The following is a 26643-nucleotide window of genomic DNA, read 5'->3' as shown; positions in this document are numbered from 1 at the left end:
TCTTACTGGAACATTTGGACTATTGAAAATTTATAGTTCATTGGTGATGAACTGTAATTGTATAAAGGTCTGTGTAGGATGGTATCGTACAATGTTGAAATTGAAACTTCGTATCGATAGTGAAGTACAGGAAGTTCCCTGTCCCTCTGACCTGGATGTTGTTTTTATACATATAGTGCAGAATTAAAATGTCTGTACAATAAAGAACAAATTTAGTTAGTTCTGAAGTCTTTGTTGTTTGTTACTATTTGTACGTAATAACAATTGACATGTAAGAGAAAAGGTACACTCACACTGGTGGTTCGTTGCTCTTTATTGTAAGCTTTGCTTGCAAACTTTTACTTGGGCAATGATATTTTATTTGCCTTCGTTTCATCTTTTCCAGTCTTCAATGCTAGATTTTGTTGGAAGAAATTGGTAACAATTTATTGCATCTGTTACAATTCCTAAAGCGTGCTAACTTGTTTTTCATTCAATTTTGGTACCAGGTTTTGTCTTTTAGTACAAGATTTGCAGGGCATGTGAAAAAGTAGGGGAGTGGAATTAATTGGATAGATCTACCAACGAGCTGGCACAGGCAAGTAAGCCAGAGGGCCTCCTTTTGTGCGACATCTATCAGACAGCATAAGCTGCTCATCAGATGCAGCTTGGCCATAGACATTTTGCATAGAACATGTAGAGTAAAACAGTGATGAAGTTCTTTTGGAGTGGCATTATCGATTTGGGACAGATGGCTTTTAATTAAGCTGATCATTTTGCTAAAGAGCAAAGAACTGGTTAAAGAAGACATTGTATCAACTTTTACTGTGGTTGTGATATAAAGTATGGCAAAATTTAATCAAATTCCAAATAAGATAAGTAAACATATAAAGGCAAAGTTCATACCAAACTGTAATAAAATAAGTACCTGTAGATAAGGTGGAGCAATGCCTCGTGGCATTCCGGTAAATAGCAAGAAATTATTGGCAACCTTTAACACCTCAGAACTGACTTAGATTACATTTAATTCATTCAACTTTAAAATACTGTACATGAGTTAACAGGCACAGGACATTTAACCAGGTGTGATAAGAACCCAACAATAGGCTTTTAATATTATTCTATTATTAGTAATAAATATTGTTTAATATCTCAGGTGATATAGGTACAGTAAATGTCAGAGCTGCTCACACCAAGATAATATTTACAATGAAAAATTAATCAAAGAAACTTCATTACTGTGTTACTGTTGACTTTGTAAAATTAGATGATAAAACAAGAGCTGTGTACTATACACCTAGACCCAAACATCAACCACAACGTGTTAGAAATGTAACAAATAACTAGTGGCACAACCTATACTTAACTTGTGATTTGTGGCGCAGTTTCTGATGGTTGCCATAGCGTCACAGCTGCCTAAATGGCTCTGCTCACGTCACTGTAACACAGCAAATTTACTAAAATAATTGCCCCAATTTTAAAAGAGGGCGGGCATGCTGCTCCTGGGTGCCGAAGTGGCCAGTAAACCCAGGGAGTTCAGGGCTGTGGAGGCGTGGCTGATCTTAGTGGCTGGATCTCATTATGATAACTTTCATTACGGCCCTGACCAAGACCAGCCAGGTGCACTACCTGGCCAATGGCCAGAAGCAGAAGATCTCAGACAGGAGCCCGTAGCCTGTAACTTATAGGAAAGGTCTCTGCAGGTCAGCTAAATGGAAGGGAGTGGGAAAGAGGGAGACCTGGGATGAGAGAGCCCCAAAGGCTTCCTTCTGAGGCACAGAGGGTCACCCCTGCTCCACCTGATTCACACAGAAAACTGGGTATTTTCAAACTAAACTTCCCGGGCCTCCTCTGGCCCACAATCTCCCTTCCAGCAGGTTTGGTCTGATAAGGAAGTCGTTATTCCTCCCCGCTCAGACTTCCAACTAAAATTGTAGATCGAGTCCTGATTAGGATTACCAGCTGTGATTAAATATATTTCTGGAGGTTTCATAACATGACTTGCCCCATGTTCTTGCCATTAGTCAGCTAACACATCAATCCGTGTGATGTATTGCCTTCCGACGCCAATTGGAAAACAAAATGACTCATTACCCAAATGCATGATGCTTGCCAAACAATGAAACAGCCTATTATTTTTCCTCATTTTTAAAATTTATATACCTGGTGAAGAGAAACGTTCGGAGAAAATTACAAAAGGGAACAATCATTTTTAATATCCCTATGATTTTTCTTCAGGGTTGCACAAAGCTGTGTCCTGAAGATTGATCTTCAATTTCTGAAGACTCCAGGCCAATCCTGGAGGATTAGCGACCCTAGCCCCAATGATTTTGACAAGGATTTCCTGTTTGTGGAGCCTATGCAAAAGGGGGCAGAACTTGTACATTAAAAACTGAATTGGCCTGTCCTCTAAGTGGCAGGCACAAATGTACCTGTGCTTGGTCAGTGTTCCCCTATTTTTGCCAACACCAAAACATATGGGATTTAAAGTACTTTGAGTGTATGAATGGAGGTAATTCTACCTGAAGACATATTTTGCACAATGCAGTAATGGTTGATTTGATGGTCTTGCCTGATCTAGTAAAATTGTATGATATTTTCCTGCACTGATTCCAAATGCATAAAGTGCTGGCATTGGTTGTGATGAATGTGATGGTCCTCTTCGATTATGCCTTGGCAGCAATTCTGGAGGCTTATGCTAGTCATTGCCAAAAACAGTCCCATTTTTCTGTGTTACTCCATGTCCAAATGTAGCAAGACCCGGACAGTATCCAGGCTTGGCTGACAAGTGGCAAGTAACATTCGTGCCATACAAGTGCCAGACTTGGAAATATATCGCTGTTCCTTCACTGTTGTTGGGTCAAAATCCTGGAATTCCCACCCTAACAGCACTGTGGGTATACCTATACCACAGGGACGGCAACAGTTCATGAAAGCAGCTCACCACCACCTTCTCAGGGGCAATTAGGGATGGGCAATAAATGTTGGCCTAGCCAGCGATGCCCTCATCCCATATATGAATAATTTTTAAAAATTTGTTCACCCGTGCAACTACTTGTGATCAGAAATTCTTAAATTTTCTAAGCCTAGCACTTCTTCTAGGTGCTGCCCTGACATCTGCAGGAGAGGTGGAGGCAGCCTGTGCAATGGTAGGTCCTGTTGCCTCTGATGACTTCGGCATGTGTCCTCTGGAAAGCCGAAGCCTTGAGTGCTCCAGCTTGTTTTTGCTGTCCTCCTGTGGGCCAGCTGCTCCCTCTGCAGTGACAGAGGATGAGATTGAGGGGGTCACAGGCAAAGGGGACTCGGAGGGAGATGACAGCTTCTGGGATTCCTGAGTGATATCACAGGGGTGTCACACTGCCGCTCCTCCTCCCTTCAGGTGCCCGAGGACCGTGTCCTGAGTCTTTGAGGGGAAGGAACACCTGGAGGTGGTTGAGATTCCCTGTTTGCCTCTCACGTTGCCACTGCAGGAACTCACCCATGGCTACTATGATGGAGTGTAGGTCTGCAAGCATCTCTGCATCCTGCTGGACCAGGGTCTCCATGGCGTCTGCTGCTTTTCCCATGGAGACCTCCATGCATGCACATGTGGGCATCACTTCATCAGAGAGCAGGTGGACACACTCCTCCCTCACTCTGCTGAGGGCTTCCAACAGCACTGCGTGATGTTCCTCTGCCTTCTGCTGACTCTCCACAATGAATTGGAAGGCCAAATCCAGGGGTTCATCATCTGACCCAGGCCTCACAGATGCCTCTTCCCCAGCAGTCCTCTGGCTGAGCCTGTCTTCTCCAACTGCGGATATGTTTCTGTGCGGTGACCAGCAGATTGTAAACCCAAGCCTGCTCTAGATCTAGGTCTCACCGAGGTGTGTATCTCTGTGCTGGTGGAGGGTGTGGATAAGCGCTGTGAGGGGTCTTCCAGGCTGCGTATTTCCAGATCTTCAAGGGAGGAGGTGTCCCCTTGCCTGGAGGTGAGGACCTGGATGGAGCTGAGGGACTGGCTGACAGTGTCGGTCATTTGGCAGAGCTCCCTGTAAACCAAAGTAGAGATAATTAGTGCATGGCAGCAGAGTCAAAAGCAGGAGGGAGAACACTCACAGTTGCGTTGAGGGAGGGATGATGTGGGGCAGGATCCTCAGGTGGGCGTTTGCCGCGGACCCCACTGTCGCCACAGGCACGGTCCACGTCCTCACCAGTCAGCGCGATGACATGGTCCTCAAAATGAGTGAGGGGCCTAAAGTGGGCCACTCCACCTCTGGACTGGGACCTCTCCCTCCTTTTTTGAGCCAGCTTCTCCTGCATGAAAACAGATGGAGAGAGTGTGAGCAGGACACATGGCGCTGCATGGAATGTTTGTGTGGTGAGCGGAGCCATGGACGGGCTGAGGACTCGAACTCGAGAGGATATGAGCCTGATGGAGATGTGAGGGTGTGTGTGAGAGTTGGTGGTGTTGTCCCTTGGGGTGTGAGATCCCTGTGGATGTGCGATGAGTTTGTGAGTGTGTGAGTTGAGAGTGATGAGCTGGTTAACTTACCCTGGCGGAATGGATGAGAGCATTCATCCTCTTCCTGCACTGGATGGCTGACCTCCTCTGTGCTCCAGTGATGCTGACTGCCACTGGCACCGCCCCCCAGGCTGGATTGGTGACTCTGGTGGATCTCCTGTGGCCAGAGTGGGGTAGAGGACACCGCAGCGGCCTTCCGCTGCGTCCAGCAGGCACCCCAGAGAGGTGTCACTAAATTTGGGGGCTGCCGTCTTCTTTGCTTTCGGGGCCATCTGTCGCCTGGAGCAATCCTGGTCTGAAGGCGTGAAGCAGGCTGTGCTCTGGTGCGCTTTAAATATAGCGCCCGAGCTGAGGAAGCGCTGAGGTCATGGCATGGCGGGCAAATCCAAACCTGCCCACCAGCAATCCGGTGTGTTCCCCGTGAATGCATAACTAATGAGGTGGGATGCACTGGGAATGGGACGAGATGGCGCGAAAAGCCGCCATTACAGGCGGGGGGGACGGAGGGGTGTAAAACGTCCTTTTTCCTGCCCAGTACTGCACTTTGTGAAAATCTGGGACAATCCCACACATGGGCGTATAAATTTGCTTGTGTTGTTTTCCAGGTATTAAACGGGCAAAAGGAATGCCAGTTTAGCACTGATATGGCATGTGGCCAATGTGCAATAGGTGTGTATATGAAGACAGCACACGTAAGTTTGTATCACGGATACAGGTCCAGTTTCAGTATTATTAGGAGTGATACTGAAGTATTGTGTCATATTTTTATGCACAACAAGGTTACAAGTTCTGCGATGAAGTGAAGTCTGTACTGACTTTCTGCAACTATGTATTTTTTTTATCTCCAATAAACCAGACCTGAACTTTCTATCCCAAATGTTGATTTTTTTTGAGGAGGTGACCAAGTGTGTAGATGAGGGTAGTGTAGTTGATGTAGTGTAAATGGATTTCAGCAAAGCCTTTGACAAGGTCCCACATGGAAGACTTATAAGGAAGGCAAATGCACATGGGATACAGGGTAATTTGATAAGGTGGATTCAAAATTGGCTTAGTTGTAGGAGACAGAGGATGATGACAGAAGGATGCTTTAGTGACTGGAAGCCTCTGTCCAGTGGCGTACCACAGGGATCTATGCTGGGTCCCCCATTTATATAAATGACATAGATGACTACGTGGGGGGGTAGGATTAGTAAGTTTGTGGATGACACAAAGATTGGCCGGGTGGTTAACAGTGAGGTTGAGTGTCTTGGGCTACAGGAAGATATAGACGGGATGGTCTAATGGGCAGATAAGTGGCAGATGGAATTTAACCCTGAAAGGTGTGAGGTGATACACTTTAGAAGGAGTAATTTGACAAAGAAGTATTCAATGAACGGCATGACACTAGGAAGTTCTGAGGAACAAAGGGACCTTGGCGTGTGTGTCCATTGATCTCTGAAGGCAGAGGGGCATGTTAGTGGGGTGGTGAAAAAGGCATATGGGACACTTGCCTTTATCAATCGGGGCATAGATTACAAAAGTAGGGAGATCATGTTGGAGTTGTATAGAACCTTATTGAGGCCACAGCTGGAGTACTGTGTGCAGTTCTGGTCGCCACATTATAGGAAGGATGTCATTGCACTGGAGGGGGTGCAGAGGAGATTCACCAAGATGTTGCCTGGGATGAAACAATTAAGTTATGAAGAGAGGTTGGATAAACTTGGGTTGTTTTTGTTGGAGCAGAGAAGACTGAGGGGCGACCTGATCGAGGTGTACAAGATTATGAGGGGCATGAACAGGGTGGATAGGGAGCAGCTGTTCCCCTTAGTTGAAGGGTCAGTCACAAGGGGACATAAGTTCAAGGCGAGAGGCAGGAGGTTTAGGGGGGATGTGAGGAAAAACTTTTTTACCCAGAGGGTAGTGACAGTCTGGAATGCACTGCCTGAGAGGGTAGTGGAGGCGGGTTGCCTCACATCCTTTAAAAAGTACCTGGATGAGTACTTGGCACGTCATAACATTCAAGGCTATGGGCCAAGTGCTGGAAAAAATGGGATTAGGTAGGTAGGTCAGGTGTTTCTCACGTGTCGGTGCAGACTCGATGGGCCGAAGGGCTTCTTCTACACTGTGTGATTCTGTGAAATCTGCAGGACCCTGCAACAGTCTAGCAGATTATTTATTCCCTGCTATCCACTGATAAAGCGAATACAGAAAGGCCTGGGTCAAATTCATTGAACTAATACAGTAACACATTACCAAATATTGTACAAAAGAGATCACACTGTATTGGGACTGAAGAGTGGTCTTTGGGAGTAGCTTTTGATGCTGAGAGAATTATCAACTCAACAAGTATTATATTCTCTAAATAAAATGGTTAGGCTAATGACACTATTGTTTATGCGCAAACCTGACATTCTGCAATTAAATGTTGAAATTCAGAAGTTGCTGTCTAGAATTCAGTTTTCTTGTCCATGTTTGGACAAAGGTTATACTGAGTTCTTGAGCCAAGTGGCCCTGGTGAAATGCAAAATGAGCACTGGTAAGCATGTGACACTTGATGGCACTGTTAACAACACCTTTCATCACTTTGCTGATGATTGAGAATAGGCTGATGAGCAGTAATTAGTCAGATTGAATTTGTCCTCCTTTTTGTGGACAGGGCATACTTGGTCAGTTTTCAATATGGTCGGGAGATGCCAGTGTTGTAGCTGCACTGGAACAGCTTAGCTAGGGTTGTGGCTAGTTCTGGAGCACAAGTCTTCAGATTTATTGCCGGAATGTTGTCAGGGCCCATAGCCTTTGTAGCAGTGCCTTCAGCCGTTTCTTGATATCATGTGGAGTGAATGGAATTGAATGAAGACTGGCATCTGTGTTGAGGGGGACCTCAGGAAAAGTCTGAGATTGATCAACCATTCAGCACCTCTGGCTGAAGATGGTTGCAAATGTGTTGAGGATGGGACTATTTGTGCAGCCTTCTCCTCTGGTTCGTTGTTTAATTGTCAACACCATTCACAACTGGATGTGGCAGGACTGCAGAGTTTTGATCTGATCTGTTAGCTTTGGGATCACTTAGTTCTGCCCATAGCATGCTGCTTCCACTGTTTCCACATTATGAGGAAAACGTAACTCATTATGCCTAAATTTACCAGGCCCTTAAATGAATCCACGTTAAGAACAAAAAGTTAAAGTTGGACATTGAAACTAGAAATAAAATGCAGTACACTTACTTGTAATCTACTGGGTGATACTTGTCAAGATTAAAAATATCTCAGCCAAGCCCACTGATCATCTCCCAGTGCCATTTGTACCTTCAGAAATGGTTACCAAACAGAATTGAGGAGTAGAGTTCCACCTTAGTAACCCATGACACTGAATCAGCCACCTTGACCCAACTCCCTGAAAGCACCTCCCTAAACCCACTTCTCTTCCCAACTGTAAAAGCCTCCTTAAAATCAAGCTCTCTGTCACACGTCTTAATCCATCTCACTTTGATCCAGTGTTTATACCCTTGCCTATTTCTCTTGTTAAGCACCTTGGATTTTTTTTTATCTGTTAAAGATATTGTATGAATGAAAATTGTTCTTTTTGCATGATTCCTCCAACAATACTTTTTGTGTCTGCAATTTGGGATTTAATAGGTGTGACTTTGGTTATGAATTCTTTACTTGATTGGATTTTGCCAAAGGTCTTGATTAAGGACAATATAAAGTAAAACTTCTTTTCTCCCTAACATAAAAATTTAGCTTTTGTTAATCAAAACTATAGTGAGACACGCAGGGTAGGAATTTTCTATATAAATATTGAGTCAGTTCCAAACAATGCAAACAATTAACTGGGTGGTGCCCTTGCAAATTGTGGCATATTGTCACCTGTGTTGAAAGAGTATCTAGCCCCAAGTAAATGGTGTACCCCGTGAAACACCCACAATTTGATTTTCTAGCCACTCCAGAGCCGCCTGTCTTCATACCAGAGCTGGAAAGATAGAACCTTCTTCAAACCAATATATTTGCAACTTGTTGACATTTAATCACAGAGTGCCTTTATCTGGCTACACCTTTCAGTTAGGTTTTTCATCTGTTGAAAGCCAGCAAGGGTGGATGCTGAATAAATTATTGACTTGACATTTGTTGTCTTGTTGAATCTAGAGAGAGAAAAAAAAACACAGCTGATTTGGTAAGGAAAAGAGAAGAGTTACAACTGTCATTTATTACCTACCTGCTGAAACTATAGTCCCAAGGCAACTCTTCCTGACTGCTAGCCTGTTGAAGTGAGGAACGCTTGCATACGAGTGATGACTAAAGGAAAAGATATCACTCAGTGATACTCCTTTTTAAATGGGTATCATTAACGTCTTGGCAATAGAATTTAAGTTATTTGGCTGTGCATGGATCCAATATTAATCACAAGTGATTAATGGCCTTTAAGTGATGAAAACATAGTCATTATGTAGACTCGGAAGCAAGGGTTAAAGCCTTTTCTAATAGATGTGTAGGACAGTAACACCCCTTTAAGGGAACGTTTTCAAAATCTGGATTAAGGATGCTCAAGCTCTAAGTAGCTTCTAATCAGACTTGTTTTAACACAGGCCATAGTGAAAAGATTCAGTTGCTTTATATATAAGTGGCAGCTTTACAAGGCTATGCTGACAGCACAGCCTTGACGGTAATTGATGCACCCCACATTGTGTACCTATAAACATTGAATGCCTGGGTGCTGAGTGTTACTCATGGAACGTAACCACATAATGACATCAAACTTGAAACATTAGAGTTGGACTGTCTCAAACGATTGTTTTTTTTTCATAACAGCCTCAGTTGGTAACTCACGTGGCAATCAGACTGCAAATTTACAAATAATTGAGAATGAGGAAAGAAATCAAATACAAAAAAATGTCAGTTTTTAAACTTGTTATATAATTTAAATTATGAAATAATATTTTTATGTTGAAGGTTTAGTAAAGCGGTTTTATTGTATCACTGAAGGGATTGATGCTTGTGATTGAACTGGAGCCAAATATTTATCAAGCAGTTAGTGTAGATTGGACCAAATAGCCACTACACCAACAGCATTGCTACAACAAAAGTTTCAGCAAAAAACACTGCTGGAGATTTCCTGAGGGGGTTGTCATGATAATTTCTGATTGTGGTTATGGACTCCAGTATTAGATTCTACACGACACTGTACAATTTGCGGAGTCAATGACCTGCAGCTGAAGGTCAGGTAGCACATGTTGGGGCCTGTCTTGAGTTCTGACACTGCAAATGTGTTCATGTTAGGAAAATGTGTTATCAATGAAGTTAGCTCAGCCACAATGTCGACGGCCTGTGTGAATCATTAAAAAAAGGAGACAAGAGACAAGATACGGTGTCAGAAGTAAACTAAACGCAACAATGGAGGTTCTGAAACCAGCCATAGAGCTCAGTTTGGAGGGTAATCTCGCCGAAAACTGGAGGAGGTTCAGGCAGCGATTTGAGCTGTATCTCACAGCGACGGACAGTGATAAAACAGACCCTCAGGTACAGCCTTCCATCTTCATGTAGCAGGGGAAGAAGACCTAGAAGCCTGTAACACATTCACTTTGAAAGTGATGAGAAACGAAATGACTTGAAAGAAATAATGCAAAAATTCGACGCCTACTACAGCCCCTAAGAAAAGTATCACGTATGAAGGATACTGATTTTTTTATGTGCACGCAAGGCAGTGACAATATTAGTCAGTACGTAACTGACCTGAGAAAATGAGCTAAATCGTGTGAATTGGGAGCTTGAAGAATCACTCATCTGAGATAGAATAACTTACGCGATCGCAAATGACTCTCAGCTTTTCAGAGAAGTTGATCTCATGCTGGAGAAAGCTATAAATATCTGCAGAGCAGCAGAGACAATGAAATGCCAGATTAAACAGATGATAGATGATGATAAGCCACACATAATCAAGTAACTAGATGCAGTTAAACAGGAACAGCCCCGGGAAAGAACAAATAGACAGTCTGAAGGTAAAAAGAACAAAACTGCTGTTAAAACATTTAAATGCAGCCAATGTGGAACAGAACATTTACCACATAGCTGTCCAGCCCACGGAAAGCAGTATAAGAACTGTGATAAACTAAATCACTTCACCAAGATGTGTAAATCGAAAAAAGTGCGCATGACTGCAGATGATGGCACGGACACTGGAACTGAACTTTTTGTTTGTGCAATAACAATAAATTCCAAAGAAGATGAATTAAAGTTTGATTTAAAAATTGGCAACATGATGGTGAATTTCAAGCTTGACACAGGTGCACAAGCAAATGTCATTCCCATAAGCCTGTATTGTAAGATGAGCAAAGAAAAACATCTAACTAAAACAAAAGTGAAGCTGTCTATTTATACAGGTGAAAAAATTGCTGTAGAAGATAAGTGCACACTTAAAGTGAATTACGAAGAACAGTCTCAAGCACTTCCATTCATAGTGGTGAAAACTGATGCAAAACCCATTCTTGGAATCAAAGCTTGTGAAAATCTGAAGCTAATCAAGAGAATAATGACTGTCACCACTGATGACATCCTGAGCAAGTATAAAGATGTGTTGCAGGGGATTGGCTGCCTAAAAAAAGAACACACCATCAAGACGAAATGGTGATACCCATCCTCAATGATGGAGGAGTCCAGAGCATCAGTGCAAAAGATAAGGCTAAAGCTACAGTCTTCAGCCAGAAGTGCCAAGTGGATGATCCAGCTCTGCCTCCTTCATCACAGCATCACAGATGCCAGTCTTCATCCAATTCGATTCACTCCACGTGATATCAAGAAACGGCTAAAGGCACCAGATACTACAAAGGCTATGGGCCCTGACAATATTCCTGCAAATATACTGAAGACTTGTGCTCCAGAACTTGCTGCGCCCCTAGCCAAGCTGTTCCAGTACAGCTACAACACTGGCATCTACCCGGCTATGTAGAAAATTGCCCAGGTATGTCCTGTCCACAAAAAGCAGGACAAATCCAACCCGGCCAATTACTGCCAATTACTATTCTCGATCGTTAGTAAAGTAATGGAAGGGGTCATCAACTGTGCTATCAAGTGGCACTTGCTTAGCTATAACCTGCTCACTGACGTCCAGCTTGGGTTCCGCCAGGGCCACTCAGCTCCTGACCTCATTACAGCCTTGGTTCAAACATGGACAAAAGAGCTGAACTCCAGAGGTGAGGTGAGAGTGAATGCTTTTGATATCAAGGCCACATTTGACCGAGTGTGGCATCAAAGAGCCCTAGCAAAACTGGAGTCAATGCGAATCAGGGCGAAAACTCTCTGCTTATTGGAGTCATGCCGAGTACAAAGGAAGATGGCTGTGGATGTTGGAGGTCAGTCATCTCAGCTGCAGGCCATCAGTACAGGAGCTCCTTAGGGTTGTGTCCTCTGCCCAACCATCTTCAGCTGCTTCATCAATGACCTTCCTTCCATCATAGGGTCAGAAGTGGGGATGTTCGCTGACGATTGCACAATATTCAGCACCATTTGTGACACCTCAGATACTGAAGCTGTCCATGTCCAAATGCAGCAAGACCTGGATAATATCCAGGCTTGGGCTGACAAGTGGCAAGTAACATTCGCACCACACAAGTGTGAGGCAGTGACCATCGCCAACAAGAGAGAATCCAACTAGTGCCCGTGATAAAAATAAAAATACCTGGAAAAACTCAGCAGGTCTGACAGCATCTGCAGAGAGGAACATAATTAATGTTTCGAGTCCGTACGACTCTGTTGAAGAGTCATACGGACTCAAAACGTTAACTGTGTTCCTCTCCGCAGATGCTGTCAGCCCTGCTGAGTTTTTCCAGGTATTTTTATTTTTGTTTTGGATTTCCAGCATCCGCAGTTTTTTGCTTTTATCTTAGCGCCCCGTGATGTTTGATGGCATTACCATCATTGAATCCCCTGCTATCAGCATCCTGAGGTTACCATTGACCAGAAACTGAACTGGACTAGCCATATCAATACTGTGGCTACAACAGCAGGTCAGAGGCTAGGAATAGTGCAACAAGTAACTCACTTCCTGACTCCCCAAAGCCTGCCCACCATCGACAAGGCGCAAATCAGGAGTGTGATGGAATACTCCCCACTTTCCTGGATGCATGCAGCTCCCACAACACTCAAGAAGCTTGACACCATCCAGGGCAAAGCAGCCTGCTTGATTGGCACCCCATCCACAAACAGTCACTCCCTCCACCACCGATGCACAGTAGCAACAGTGTGTATCACTTACAAGGTGCACTGCAGAAATTCACCAAGGCTCCTTCAACAGCACCTTCCAAACCCATGACAATTACCATCTAGAAAGACAAGGGCAGCAGATAGATGGGAATACCACCACCTGAAAGTTCCCCTCCAAGCCACTCGCCATCCTGACTTGGAAATACGTCGCCGTTCTTTCACTGTCGCTGGGTCAAAATCCTGGAACTCCCTTCCCAACAGCACTGTGGATTTACCTACACCACATGGACTGCAGCGGTTCAAGAAGGCAGCTCACCAACGCCTTCTCAAGGACAATTAAGGATGGGAAATAAATGCTGGCCCAGCCAGTGAAGCCCATATCCCATGAATGAATAACAAAAAATTCATCCACTCAGGAAAATACCAGTAATACTGAGAGACTGAAAGCAGAGTTGGACAGAATGGAGAAACTTCACATCATCAAGAAAATTAAAGAACTGACAAAATGGGTTAATCCAATTGTAATTATAGAAAACTCAGATGGGAATCTGTGAGTCTGTCTGGATCCCAGAGACCTAAACCAGGCAGTACAAAGAAAGCATTACCAGCTGCCCACAGTAGAATAGATCACATATAAGTTAGCTGATGCTAAATACTATTCAGTTTTGGATGCAAGTTCAGGTTTCTGGCAGGTCTAGCTGGATGAATGCAGCTCCTATCTCTGTACCTTCAACAACACCATATGGGCGATGCAGGTTTTTACGCTTACCTTTTGTTATTAATTCTGTTCCGGAGGTGTTCCACAGAACATTGAAGCAGCTGTTTGAAGGGTTAGAGGGTGTGGAAACCTATATCGACGATGTGCTGGTCTGGGGAGTCTCATGAGAAGAACACAACCACAGACTGAGGCAGGTGCTGGCCAGAGCTAGAGAATGGAACCTCAAGCTGAAGAAGGAAAAGTGCAAAATAGGTCTTCATGAAATCAAGTACTTGGGACATATTCGAACAAGTGAGGGACTGAAACCGGACCAGAGTAAAATCGAAGCAGCTGTGAACATGCCACCCCCAGAATGTAAGAAAGATTTGGAGAGGTTTTTGGGGATGACCTATCTTGGGAAATTCATTCCGAACATGTCAGGCCTGACAGCACCTCTCAGAAAACTTCTACAAAATGATGTGGAATGGCACTGGGAACAAAGTCACCAGGGAGCTTTGACCAGTCTGAAGAGAACACTGACCCAGGCACCAGTGTTAAAGTATTACAATGTCAGTCAGTCGGTTAGGATCTCAGTGGATGCTTCAAAGACTGACCTGGGAGCTGTCCTTTTGCAAAATGAGGCACCAGTGGCATAGGCTTCAAAGGCAATGACTGAAACACAGCAGCGGTATGCCCAAATAGAGAAAGAAATGCTAGCAATTGTGTTTGGTCTCTCACGCTTCCACCAGTTTGTCTATGGCAAAGGTGTGGAGGCAGAGTCTGATCATAAGCCTTTGGAAGCTCTTCTTAAAAAGCCGCTGAACTGCGCATCACCAAGAATGCTAATGTGTCTGCAGAAGTACCAGGTCAGAGTTAAATACAAACCAGGCAAGGAAACGTACATCGTAGACACTCTGTCACATACATACCTCCCCTTCACGGAGGAAAAGAATAAAGAAATGGAAGCACAGGTTCACATGCCGACAAAGAACTTACCTGTGGCTGTAACCAAACTGGATGAGAACAGGGAAGCGGCCAAGAATGACGCCACCCTGAGGAAACTGCTGCAGATTGTGCAAACTGGCTGACCCACACCTCGGAGCGGAGGCCCTTCTGCTGTACAAGAGAACTGGAACTTTCGTGAGGAACTTCACGTAGCAGAAGAAATACTTTTCAAGGGAGAAAAGGTCATAATTCCTGCAACACTGAGGAAAGAAATGCTGCAGCGCATACATGAAAGTCACTTCAGCATAGAAACATGCAGGAGAAGAGCTTGAGGTGTAATGTATTAGCCTGGACTGGGAGCACAAATCAGGGAAATGGTGAATGCGTCTGCAATGCGCCACAAGTACAGTAAATCGCAACAAAAAGAACCACTTCAACCACACAGTGTTCCAGAGAGGCCCTGGCAGAAAATTGGAGTGGACTTGTTCCCATTTGACAACAGCGAGTTACCTACTAGCAGTAGATTATTACTCAAAGTTTTTTGAGCCTGTGCTGCTGAGGAATGATAGTAAGAGCATCACTGTAATAAATCATTTCAAATCAATTTTTGCTCGCCACGGCATACCTCAAGTGCTCAACTCAGATAACGGTCCATAATTCTCAGGCACTGAGTTTTCACAATTCTCAGGGACTGAGTTTCCCAAATTTGCACAGGACTGGGAGTTTGGCCACACTACACCAAGTCCCAAATATCCACAATCCAACGGAATGGAGGAACATACCTTGCAGACCTTAAAACACCTGTTGAAGAAGGCAAAGGCAGACGGAAGAGACCCCTACCTGGTCCTGCTGGGTTTCAGGAATACTCCATTAGAGGGCATTGGATCATCTCCAACACAGCTCCTGATGGGGAGAAGACTAAGAACTAAGCTTCCAACTGCGCCCCAACTGTTATTTCCACAGCCAGTGAGCTACAGTGTGCAGAACCTGCTCAAACTGAGACAGCAGAGTCAGAAACAGCACTTCGACCGAGGCGCCCAACCTCTGCCTGACCTGAACATGGGAGAGTCAACAGGGATTCAGCATGAAGGGATCTGGAATCCTGCTGTTATAGCAGGAATCACAGGAGAACCAAGGTCTTACATAGCGCAGACTCCAAACAGACAACAGTACAGAAGAAACCGTAAATTCTTATGGAAAACAAATGAACCACAACTCTGCTCTGAACCAGAAAGTGTAGCTGAAGATCAAAAACCAGAGTGCACCAGTGAAGCAACAGATAACCAGACAGAGTCTGAGAATCCTGAAAACTATCCAAGGGGTGACAGTGACACAGAGCTGGAGAAGGCTCCTTGTCCTTCAAAATCACCACTGTCACCATTCAGAACATCCAGTGGAAGAATTGTGAAAAAACCACAGAGATACAGAGATGAGTAAAAGGCAAAACAGACTGATCAAAACAGAGTGAGAAAGAATTGATGAGAGACTTTGTGTACTTGAATTGTATAAAAGTATTTTTTTAAAAAGGAAATGTTATGATAATAGCTGATTGTGGTTGTGGACTCCAGTATTAGATAATATACAGTACTCTGTGCCTCATATGGGGTCGCCTGAGCTGGGGTTGAAGGTCATATAGCACATGCTGGAACCTGCCTTGACAGAGTTCAGAATGGCAGATATGTGTTCATGTTAGAAAGATGTATTATCAATAAAGTTAGCTCAGCCACAATGTCGACGGCCCGTGTGCATCATTTAAAAAAAAAACAAGAATCAAGACAGGGGTCTTTCCATTAGCTGTACAAGATTGGCAGAAGATCAGGGAAGACCGCAGATGGACGTATATTCGGAGACTGCCAATTTTTTATGTCAGTAAATCTGGGTAAACCCAAGGAAATTCCTGGCATACAAATTCACAGGAAAAAAAGGATAAAAGAAGATATTGCTATTATTTCACTGTCATGAAACCAAGATTCAGGGCAGAGTCATCGCAGATTTGCACGAAGAGCAGTAGTGGGAGGGTAAAACGACATTTTACCCGCCGGCCACAATGGCAGATTTTCACGCTGTAGCGTCACATTATTTACGCATTCCCGGGAAACAGGTCGTTTCCATGGTGGGCCAGTTCCGATTCACCTGCCATGCCATCACATTGCCACTTCATCACACCAGGCACCATATTTAAGGTACAGCTGCACTCAGTGCTTCCAGCCCAGGACTGCAGCAAACAAGACATGGCCCCAAAAGACAAGAAGGCTGCAGCCCTCGAACGCCCTTTGGACGCTCTGGAGGCCTGCTGTGAAGTCCTCGACCCCCACTCTGGCCACAGGAGGGGCAGCAACATTACTATTCCTGCTTGGTAGGCGGTGGCACTGGTGATCAGTGCCAATGCTGCACAGAAGAGGCTGGCCATCCAATGCAGATAGAGGATGAATGATCTCATCTGTGCAGCCAGGGTATGGCAACCATCTCATCACTCTAAACTCACACTCAAGCCTATCACCCATTCACTGACATCTCACTCACTGCCAGCTCAAGGGACATCACCACCCATTCTCACACATATGTCCATCTGGCCTCATCTCCCCTGGAGACTGCCTCCACAGGCATCACCATCTTGAGGTCACTTGCACAGATCAACATGTGCCCCCACACACACCCTGGGTTACCCTCCTTCCCCAGTACAGCTCTTGTCCTGCAGCCTCTTCCCTTGTCTGAAGGCACTTCTCCCCCTTCGCCAAGCAAGCCCCTACCCGTGCAACCATTGAAAAGCCGCCCACATATAGCTGATCTGGTAGATAGAGACCTGCCATGAACCCCCCTAAAAGGGATTTTTTTTTAAATATTCATTCATGGGATGTGGCCATTACTGGCTAGGCTAGTATTTATTGCCCATCCCTAATTGCCCTTTTTCAGAGGGAATTTAAGAGTCAATCACATTTCTGTGGGTCTGGAGTCACATGTAGGCCAGACCAGGTAAGGACAGTAGATTTCTTTCCCTAAAGGACATTTGTGAACCAGATGGGTTTTTACAACAATCATTTCATGGTCATCATTAAACTTTTAATTCCAGATTTTTATTGAATTCAAATTCCATCACCTGCCGTGGTGTGATTTGAACCCGTGCCCCTAGAGCATTACCCTGAGTCTCTAGTCCAGCGACAATAACCACTACGCCATCACCTCCCCTCCCATTTGGTGCTGTCTGTGAAGCCTGGCACTAATGACTGCGAGTGCTGACCAAAGCAAGTTGGCAAACAAAGCTTGAAGCCCCAAGCAAGTGCATGTTGCTTATGTGCTGTTGTGAAATACGTCAGTGTGTTTTCCTGCCGATGTGGGCAGATGATCCAGCAGAGAGGGAATGATTCCAGTGGGCTGACCTAATAACGATATGCTGATGTATTACAATGAGGTTCCCGACGTCCGATGGCAGAGAATGCAGCCCGCCATTGATGTGTTGAGCGGACAATCGCAAACTGGTTTCATGCCGTCGTGAAACCGATCACGCCATATTGTCCACTCATGCCACTGAACATGCCCGATGCCAACAGACATGGGAAACCCTGGCCTCAGGGTCAGCAGATAGCTTATTTAACACAAAACTAGTAAACGAAGAGTGCACAACTGTTTGTTGCAGTAATTTACAGATTTTCCTAACTTTAACCATGTGTCAAGGTAATCAAAACATTTCTCCTGAGCTATCTTTCACCCAAACAGTTCCCTGAAAATTATTGCATGCTTGTAACATGGCAAAACACTACCATGGAGTAAAATTAACCAAACCCTTTGCTGGCTGTAGACTGTACACTGACTTGGCGGGTGCAGGAAACCACAGATTAAACCCCCAGTCAAAGTCACAGAGGGCAAGTGCACCACAGCTCATCACGGAATCTGTCCCTTCTCACAAGCTTCAGACACAGCTGTCAAATCAAAATCACAATCTCTAAAAAACAACTTGGTTCCGTATAATGTGGCTGACCTTCTTCCAAATCTTTTGAGGACAATGCAAAACAAAACACATTAGAGGAGATTTTAACAGGGTCTGCGGGACAGAAATTGGGGGGGCTAGTATTCTGAAAAATTGTCTTAAAAAATCATCCCGTTCTCACTCCCAATTCGACGAATGCGATATTTTTCAAGTAATTCATGAAGATGGACCATGCGGCTACCCGAAGCTGGCTGATGCCTCATTACGATTGTGAGGATGATCAATGCCATTTTAAGAAATCAAGATGCATGTGCCACTCGGTGGTGAACTGCTTAGTAATTTTGGGTGGTTCAGGCAAGAAACAGCAATTGAGAGGGATACTTACAAGGCCACTCCCCTGCAATATGTCAGATAGCAGAAGTGTTCCTGAAATTGTTCGGTTGATGATTTTGGGCATCGAGAGAGTTAATTGGAACACCAAATTCCTTTAGTAACATCAGGGAGAGATTGAAAACTTTTAACAATGGGAGTCATTCTGGGAAGAAGATCAAATGCAGCAGCAGCAGAAGCAGCAAAGGGAACCACAGAGAGCAGGACTGGTCATGACAGTTCAGAGGAGGAGGTCGTCTTAAAGGTGTTGTCTACGCTGCATAAGGTATACAGACCCCAACTTACCCACTTGCAGCTTTAAGTGGATCAGTGCATCAGGAGATTGTGATTCTATAATCACTGACATATGGTTTCAGATCTGTGCAGCCTCCTGAATGAAAAATGACGTGCATTATATAGCGCCTTTCAAGATCCCTGGACATCCCAAAGTGGTCCACAGCCAATGAAGTATTTTTGAGCCATAGTCACTTTTGTAGGAAATGCAACAACCAATTTGCACACTGTATGCTCCCACAAACAGCAATGTAATGACCAGATAATTTGTTTATAATGTTGATTGAAGGATATATATTGACCAAGACAATAGGGTAACTCCCCAGCTCTTCTTCAAAATAGAGCCATAGGGTCTTTTACATTCACGTGACTCGGCAGACAGGGCCTTAGGGGAGGCGATGGTGTAGTGGTATTGTCACTGGACCGGTAATCCAGAAACCCAGGGGTAATTCTCTAGGGGTCTGAGTTCAAATCCCACCATGGCAGAAAATCTGGAATTAAAAATCTAATGATGACTGTGAAACCATTGCTAATTATCATAAATCCCATCTGGTTCACTACTTTAGGGAAGGAAATCTGCAGTCCTTACTTGGTTGTGCCTCCAGCCCCACAGCAATGTGGTTGACTCTTAAATGCCCTCTGAACAAGGGCAATTGGTGATGGTCAATAACTGATGGCTGAGCCAGCAACACCCACATCCCATGAGTGAATAATAATTTTAAAATGTCTCATGCGAAAGATGGCACTTCCAACAGTACAGTATTCCCTTAGTGTCAGCATAGATTGTTGTGCTCAAGTATTTAAGTGGGACTTCAACCCACAGTCTTCTGACTTAGAGGCAAGAACACTACCAGCTGAGCCACAACTGACACATGAAGGCCTGCAACCCACACTTCCTCTTGGCCGTTATTAACGAGGCCCCTACTTTATATGTTCTGGGCTTCATTTTAGAGTGCAACTGGGGTCATGCATCACACCAGTCGATCTCTAGCCCTTTCTGTGAAAAGTTGGCATGAACTTATAGGAAACAATTAGGAAAGTAAATGGTACATTGGCCTTTATTGCAAGGGGATGGGTGTATAAGAGTAAGGACATCTTGAAGCAATTGTATAAGTTCTTGGTGAGAAAATACCGAGAGCCCTTGGTCTCCTTACCTAGGAAAGAACATGCTTACCTTAGAGGGGTTGCAACAAAGGGTCACTAAATAGATTCTTGGAGTGAGAGGGATGTCCTGGCAGGATATTGAGTAGAATGGGCCTATATTATCTGGAATTTAGAAGTATGAGTGGTGATCTTATTGAAATGTACAAAATTCTTAGAGGGCTTGACAGGGCAGATGCTGAGAGGCTGTTTCCCTGCCTGGAGAGTCTAAAACTAGAAGTCATTGGGCTAAATTTTACACTCCCCCACCGGCAGGTTTGAAGGCATGGGGTTCATAAAATTCAGCGCGTGGCCTATCCACTGTCTGCATGCCTGTCCCCGACCTGTGTGAAATTTTATGGGGATGGTGGAGACATGAGGTGCCACCCAACCTTGGGCCTATTGAGGCTCTTAGTGGCCAATTAATGGCCACTTAAGTTCCTCATCCCACCCTTCCACTATTTTACCTTCGCCAGGAGGGGGCCCATGCCATCTGGAAAGCTCGACAGCTTTAGCTGCACAGTCTGGTGTCAGACAGGGGTGGGACCTCCTTTGTGGGCCCCCTATGCCCATCGAAGGCACCCTCCCAAGATCACACCTTCCCCTTTAGCCTCCCCCCTGGCCTCTTAATCTCTGTTCCCCAGCCTGCTCACCCAGCCTGCCAGCCTGACCCTGGCGAAATCCGTCCCCCCCAACTTACCTTGGTGTCCGGCTCCAGCAACAATCTCCATTGGAGACTGCGTGTAGTCCCAGCATTGGCCACTGCTCACACTTGCCACAGCAATGGCCAGCAGCTCTCTGAGGCACGACATCCATCTCTGAGGGGCGGAAATTCCACCTCCAGCCAACTTACGGCCAATTGAGCATTAAATGACAGCAGGGCAGCCATTCTTCCCTTGGATAAGCTACACACCAACTTTTTAGCCATGGTGGGGAGCGGGACCACAGTGCCCCATAAAATCCAGCCATAGTCTCAGATTAAGGGATCAACCATTTAGGACTGAGATGAGGAGAAATTTATTTCCTCAGAGGAGTGTGAACCTTTGGAGTTCTCTACCGCAGCTGGCAATGGATGAATGCCGATGAACATATTAGTGACTGAGACTAATAGATTTTTGTGCACTGAGGGAATCAAGGGATATAGGAACAGGGAACGTAAATTGAGTTGAGCAAAGGTTCAGCCATGAATTTACTAAATGCCGATGCAAGCTTGACAGGCCGCCTGGCCTACTCCTGCTCTTATTTCTTATTTTCTTACGGATGGTTTCTTTTCAAGGCTAGCAATTACATCAAGTTCATCATTAATATGTAAAGTCAACAGGAAAGAGCTGTAGGATTTATGCCATTACAGGGTTCCTCCAAGTAATTGTACGTGCATCAGGACATTTTCACATAGAACCATAGAGTGGTTACAGAACAGAAGGAGGAGACTTAGCCCGTTATAACTGTGGCAGCCCTCTGCAAGTGCAATTCACCAAGCTCAGTCAACCACCTTTTCCCTATAGCCCGGAAATTTTTTTCTCTTTGGATAATTATTCAATTCCCTTTTGAAAACTACGATTGAAACTGCCTCCACCACACTCTCAGGCAGTGCATTCTAGATCCTAACTACTCACTGTGTATTAATATCTTCCATCATATCGCTGTTGCTTTTTTGCCTATCACCTTAAGTCGGTGTCCTTTGGCTCTTGATCCCTCGGCCAACAGAAACTGTTTTCCCCCATCTACTCCATCCAGGCCTTTATCATTTTAAATGCCTCTATCAAATTTCCTCTTAATTTTCTCTTTTCCAAGGAGAACAGCTCCAGCTTCTCCAATCTATCCTTGTAACTGAAGTTCCTCATCCCTGGAACCATGCTCATGAATCTTCTCTGTACCATCTCTAATGCCTTCACATCCTTCCTTACGTGTGGTACACACAACTGGACACAATACTCCAGTTGAGGCCAAACCAGTGTTTTACACAGCTTGATCATAACTTCCTTGCTTTTGTACTTAATGCCTCTATTTATAAAGCCCAGGATCCCGTAAGCTTTATTCACAGCTTTTTCAACCTGCCATGCCACATCCAATGATTTCTGCTGCTACAATCCCTGTAGAGGCCAAAAGTTTCAAAAAATAGATATGGATTTCCCAGGCACCGACGGAAAGAACTGAAGATAACATTTCACGTTTTAAGGCTTTTACTGTAACAAACAAGGTAAAATCAACAGAGATGAAACATTACTTAGTAGACTACTAAAATAATACTAAAGAAAAAGTGCCCTTACATTAACTAAAATAAGTCTTACAAAAGCCTTTCATTGTGCTCCGTATTTCTGACAGATATGTAGCATTAGAGAAACCATCGCATAGTTACTCCAGTGCCCAAGCAGAATCACTTCTTCAAGTCATGCCAGATCAAAACTTGCAGTGTCCTGTGACAATGGTTCCACCTCCTGTCTGAGTTTTCCAAATCTGATTAATACCAGCAGGGCACACCTCATCGACTCCCCATTCCCTAAATCTTCGATTATTGGTTACATTTAGGGTCGCCCTCTTGCCCGGCTTTAATTTTGAGGTTGGTGGGAGTCCAGGGGCAGGGGGGAAGCCTGGCAGGTCACCCTGCTCGGGCAAGGAGGGAGTGTGCCTCCCCCAAGGGCAACTTATCACATCAAGAAACCCCCACCCCAACGTGAGTGCTCCTTCCCCACCCCCAAGCCACTCCATCAAGACCTCCACCCCCCCATCTCCCCATCCCCTCAGGACTCACCTCCCCTCCCTGTCATGAGATCCCTCACACTTATCTAGTCCTGGACCCCAGGACTTAGAATCTGGGGACTGCTTTTAGACCCAATTCTCGCCTCTGCTGCCACTGGCACTGCTGGAACTGCACTGCTGTCAGCGAAACAGTGAGTGGCGGAAATCCCATCTCCAGCCAATCAACACTTTTCAGAGTATTAAATGACTGTAGATCTTCTGTGATTGGCAGGGATGCATTCTCTGTCAACTGTTCGGATGTTGGTGCAGGAAAGCCCGCCATCCAAAAGATGCTGTGTTCAGATCTACTGCTTTTTAAAAGTAAGAGGGCAAGTTGATAAAACTGTAAGAAAGAAGGGATCAGCAGGCCCACAATTGTCTGTGCTGCAGTATGAGAAGTGCCTTTTGCCACAAGCGAGGAGTCAGAAAATATACCGTTGTGGGACTGCATATGGAGCTCCATCAATGGAACCAAGAGATGGGAGGGATGATGTGGGTTTTGAGCTGCAACTTTGCCAGGTGGTGGATTTTCCTCACTGCCCACTATATTGTGGTGGGGAAGGGCTGAGCTAGGCAGGAAAGCACTTTATCACTAGACAAAGAAAAGCAGAGGGACCGTGGTCACAGGCAGCTGTTGTGCATTTACATAAATGTGAAGAGTTATGTATTAGCAGAGCGAACCCACCGTTCATGACTGGAGAAGGTGCAAGGCACAGGGCTTCACAAAAAGTCAGGTACTCCTCACCGCTCCCTCTTTACATACAACTTATGTACAAATTTTACTGTCTGATCCTTCACCATAGCTGCAACAACTTGTAAAAGCACAACATGCACACCATTGCATGGCGGCAGGTTTCCCAAATTAAAAATAATTCAAGCCTTGTGCTATCGAAACAGGGAAAATAATTGTTCTGCATTAAATGTGTGGAGAATGGGAACTATCGACAAACCTTTTGGATGATTTACGGAACATAAAAACAACAAAAAGCAGTTGAGTGTGGGTTTTCTTCTTCTTTAAGCAGCTTTGGGAGAACAGCTTATATTGTGAAGGGAAAGCTCGGACACCTTGTCTCAGCTATATTTTCATTTAGTGCTTGGCAGGAACATCTGTAATTGCGAGACACTCCGGATATCTGTTAGCTTGTTGTCTGTAATCCCTTTCTGCCATATGTTCGGGGCTTTTCACCTTGGCTCAAGTACAGGATATTTCTACATGTTGACAGACCAATATTCAAAGGTTATCAGTAAGCCAGATAGTTCAGCTTTGCCCTCAAAAATTACATGCTGTACTATCACTAACTAAATACATGGCCAATGTCTAGAGATAAAACGTACAATCAAGTAGCTATTTAAATGCAGCAACCACAGGCCAGTCATTGGTGGGCTCGCTTTTAGAAACGATAATCCTAGACAACATTTACAGTCAATTAGACAAATGTGAATTAAGGATGCCAGCATGAACTTGTTAAGGGCAAATCATGTTTAATTAACTTGATTGAGTTTTTTGATGAGGTAACAGAGGGCTAATGAGAGTAATGTGGTTGATATAGTGTACGTGGACTTCCAAATGGAATTTGATAAAGGCCCAGGTTTTCACCACGATGGAGAGCCTCTCCGACATGGCAAAAATGGGTGAAGTCTTCAGAAATCCTACGTCTCCCCCCACCACCCCCGAGCGTGCTATTTCTCATTTTCGTGGGGGCAGGTCTGGAGGCCGCCAAAATTTCACACATGCGTGGTTCACAAAGGTAATTGACCATTTAAATCTTCAGCTGCCCCCACTGAAATCGGATTTGGCATCCTTGTTGTTTGGAGCCTGAAGTGTACAGAGCAGACCATGTCAGGGCAGGTTCCTTCTTAGCACATTTGTTGTGGGTAGCCAGGAGGGGTGAGATACTCTTGTAGAGTTATCTATAAGTTTGTATTTACTGGCTCACAAGTGTCAAGAACTTGGTTTCCACGGTCTTCTTGTAACCCAAGAGAGTGGGAGGGTGGGGCTGCTGGACTGCCAGGGAAATTTTTCATTGCCCCTACTGACTCTTGCACCCAGGTGCAAGGAAAAAAATTGTGCTTTAGAAGTGCACATTGTGATTCGTCCAAGAGAGCATAGAAGATGGGCATGGCACCCTCTCTCATAGAGGCCATAGAAGCCAGTCAAGGTGAGCAGCCAAAGTGCAGAGTGAGGGCTGAAGGTCAGGAGGAAGAGGATGTGGCACGAGCAGCAGGAAGGAGGAGGAGGGAAGGGAGAGCACTCAGGTTCTACCCTGTGAGGAGGTTGCCCAGACCAAGGACATCACACTACAACTGGACAACCAGTGCCAAAGAAGACTCAGGTTGAGCCATGATGTCATGACAGACATTTGTCTCATGGTCCAGCAGCAATTGGAGCCACAATCCATCAACCACCATGCCATGCCAGTGGCTGTGAAGGTAACCATAGCACTGAATGGCTATGTCCCAGGCTCCTTCCAGGGTTTGACAGGAGACCTGGCTGCTATTTCCCAGTCAGCAGCACACGGCTGCATTGAGGAAGTGACAATGCCCTGTTTGCTCATGTTGGGGGGGCACAAGTTTCACCATGAGTTTGGCATCTCAGATTCAGAGAGCCACAGCCTTTGACCAAATTGCAGGCTTTCCTCAGGTGCAGAGCATTGTTGACTGCACTCATGTTGCAATAAAGGCCCCAACTCAGCATGCGGACACCTTAATGAACCACAAGTCCTTTCACTTGATCAGTGTCCAGGTGGTTTGTGACCACAATAAGGTCTTTCTTCAGGTGTGTGCTAGATTCCTGTTCAGCTGCCACAACTCTTTTATACTGAGGAATTTGCAACTCCCCCAGCTATTTCAACTACCAACACAGATCCGTGGTTAGCTCCTAGGGAACAAGGGCCACCCAATAAGAACTTGGTTGATGACCCACTTTAGGAACCCACAATCTGAAGCAAAGACAAATACAACAGCAGTCACGTTGTCAATAGGAGGACCATTGAGCAGGCCATTGGCATCTTAAAGATAAGATTCAGGTGCCTTAATCGCTCAGGTGGAGCTCTGCAATATGCAATATGGTGTATGCTGCATGCTGCACAACATTGCACAGCGGTGGGGCCTTCAATTAAATGACAATGAGATCATGGGCAGAGCTCTAACCTCTGAGGAGGAAGAAGATGAGGAGGGGGAGGAAGCCTCTGTACATTCAGCACATTCTGAAATGGAGAGGATGAGGAGGTCACCAATGGCAGAACAGCATAGAGGCAGGGCTGATGCCGTGCAGGATGGCTTCATCGCCAGACAGGTCCTTATTCAAAATAGATTTTCATAAGGTCCTCCAATATAACAAATGCTGTCAGATAGTCCCTAGTGGCATACCTCCACCCATAGATCCTTGTATATTGACACCATACTCACTCAAGGGACTGCCCATCCCCCACCCTCGTCATCATAAATATGGGCATCATCATCTTTCAACCACATAGGGTAATAAAGCTGTCACAACCTGCCCCCCTCACATGAGTGCCACTGACTGTAAATGAGGTACCCATGCTGCCAACTTGTCCATAATCAAGCCATGCCCACAATGCAGATAGTGATACAAATTAAGACTTAAAACCCTATACACGCTGTTACAAGTGTATGTTGTGTCATACATGCAGATATGGCATCTCACGCATGATGATGACACAACTGTGCCGCCACAGCTGCTTGAAATAACTTTTGCAACATCCAATCTGGCCAATGGGCCAGTTAAAGAACTGAGTGCCAAGTGCATTAGTCCTGGCTTCCATTTATACTTCTGCAAACTGCACAAAGCACATCCTGTGACACCTGCAATGCCAATACAATCACTTTAGTGAGCACTTCAGATGACCAATATTAACTG

At 44.9% G+C, this 26643-nt stretch overlaps 2 long non-coding RNA genes across 2 annotated transcripts in view; one reads left to right on the top strand and one right to left on the bottom strand.

Annotated features, from left to right (window-relative positions):
* The window catches only part of LOC144685944 (uncharacterized), a 137019-nt gene that overhangs the window by 70710 nt on the left and 39666 nt on the right, over positions 1-26643 (top strand). The gene's annotated exons all lie outside the window — the stretch shown is intronic.
* The window catches only part of LOC144685946 (uncharacterized), a 34196-nt gene continuing 15964 nt past the window's right edge, over positions 8412-26643 (bottom strand). The window contains exons 2-3 of the long non-coding RNA XR_013577823.1: positions 18897-18981; positions 8412-8600 (exon numbers count right to left, since the gene is read on the bottom strand). This is a non-coding gene — a long non-coding RNA (uncharacterized LOC144685946). The remainder of the gene's footprint in view (positions 8601-18896; positions 18982-26643) is intronic.

Source organism: Cetorhinus maximus, chromosome 10 (genome assembly GCF_964194155.1).
Source record: "Cetorhinus maximus chromosome 10, sCetMax3.hap1.1, whole genome shotgun sequence".
Lineage (NCBI taxonomy): Eukaryota > Metazoa > Chordata > Chondrichthyes > Lamniformes > Cetorhinidae > Cetorhinus > Cetorhinus maximus.
This window is presented reverse-complemented; position numbering and strand designations above follow the sequence as displayed.